Source organism: Zootoca vivipara, chromosome Z (genome assembly GCF_963506605.1).
Source record: "Zootoca vivipara chromosome Z, rZooViv1.1, whole genome shotgun sequence".
In the NCBI taxonomy this organism is placed as follows: Eukaryota; Metazoa; Chordata; class Lepidosauria; order Squamata; family Lacertidae; genus Zootoca; species Zootoca vivipara.
Genome location: NC_083294.1, coordinates 30,735,814 through 30,737,754, shown reverse-complemented (window position 1 = coordinate 30,737,754; position 1,941 = coordinate 30,735,814).

The following is a 1,941-nucleotide window of genomic DNA, read 5'->3' as shown; positions in this document are numbered from 1 at the left end:
ATCTCCTTCATTAATTTCAAAAGCCATTTTATTTCTTCCATGATTTTCCTCTGTTGTTAATTTATTTTGTAAAAGCAAGTGGGGTTTAGTCACCAGGAAGGGAGGTTGATTCTGCGGTTTTTTGCTCAATAAGTCATGGTCATTTCAAGAGCCATAGGGCCTGAGATGGTTCCAGCTCTAATTTACGTATAAGATTAGGAGTCCAAGAATGTGAAATCAGTACTGCAGAAGGTCAGCTCTCACATACTTCCCCCCTAAATAGTGGGTGAAGTCCTTTTGGGAAGGACTCAAAGGTCTCCAAGTGTCAAGTTTTGCAGTACTGAAGGACTATCCATATCTAGATCTATTATAACACTGAATCCTCCTCCCCACGCAAAACATTTTGCTATCTATTCGCTCATCTAATTTCCATGAAGGACATTCTAAGGAAATTGAATTTGGATAATAAAAGTTTCCAGTGGAGTATATTTATATATTTTAGTGAAGGTAAGCAATTTATAATGACCACAGAACCAGTAAAACTCATTACAAAGAGACACAACATTTAAAAGCAGATACAAATAATTAGACATTATTCTTTTCTCAAGAAGCCAGCTAAATTTCATTTCCCATTTTCTTTTAAGCATGCTTTTTATTAAAAGTTTTTAACCAACAACAAGGTGGTAAGCTGCTGAATATAGGCAGACTATCATTTCTCAAGGGTCATTCCAAATGTGGCTCCAACTGATGGCTCAAAAATAAGCTGCACCCTGTGAGTCCAGAGGGCAACTGGTGCCATTGTCCCCATTAGCATTTTGTAAGGAAGGCCACCAAGATTTCATAAAGCTGTCTGCCTTGATGATACTTTCAATGAGGATACCTTTGATAAGCCATCGACAATGCATAAACGAGGGCAGGTGGCTTGGTGAGCAGGGAAATTCTTTGAAAAGATTTTGATCAGCGATGTGCCTTTGCTTTGGGCAAAGGATGATGGTGGATGGATCATAGCTACCTAACTCAGCACTGTCTGTACTGATTGGCAGTGGCTCTACAAGGTTCCAGGCAGGTGACGTTTTCAGTTTCACCTGGAGATGCTGGAGACTGTTCTGGGACCTCCTGCATGCAAAACAGATGCGAGCTATGGTCCTCCCTTGAGTTAGGCGATCAATGGTCTGACTCTGTGGAAGGCACCATGCTATTCCCCTTTAAATTAGCCATTCATACAGAATACATGAGAACTGGAATTTTGGTCTTGAATTGATTTTTGGATCGCCTGCATGCCAAGCACATACTTCCACCACTGGGCCAGCACTCTTCCTCAGTGATTGAGGTCTCAATGCACGCAGCCATCCAGCAAGCAAAAAATGTTATTGCTAGAAGCGCAGAGTAGGGAGCAAGAGATTCAGGGGCCGGTTTTAGACCCACAGTGCTCTCGTTTATTCTACAGCCTGCTTGACATTGTGCCTCCTTTCCCCCTACCTTTTATTCCTATTAAAGTTTCACAATGTCGCTGCTTGGGATTCTGGATAATTTATGTGTCTAGATGCTTGTCATGTATGCCAGGCAATCTGGCACAAGTGGGTAGGGTTGCCATCCACCTGGAATTGCCGGGATTTGGCCTTTGGAAACAAGTGTCTGTGTGGTAAACGCTTTAATGTCCAGGAAAATCCAAACGTATAGCAATTCTACATGTGGGGAGTAGGGACACAAGCGGAAATCAGAATAAAGCAAAAGCTGGGAAAGTTAAAACAGAAACACACACACACACACACACAGTTTATTCCTCAAGATTTGTGTTTAAGACACAGGATCATAAAATTGTAGAGTTGGAAGGGACACAAGAGGACCATCTAGTTCAGTTATTCCCAGTCAGGGGTCCGTTGCCCCATCCCTTGCCTCCCTCCAACTATTTTTTTTTGTCATTTTTGCATGGCAATATCACAAATATTATGGGCAGTGTTG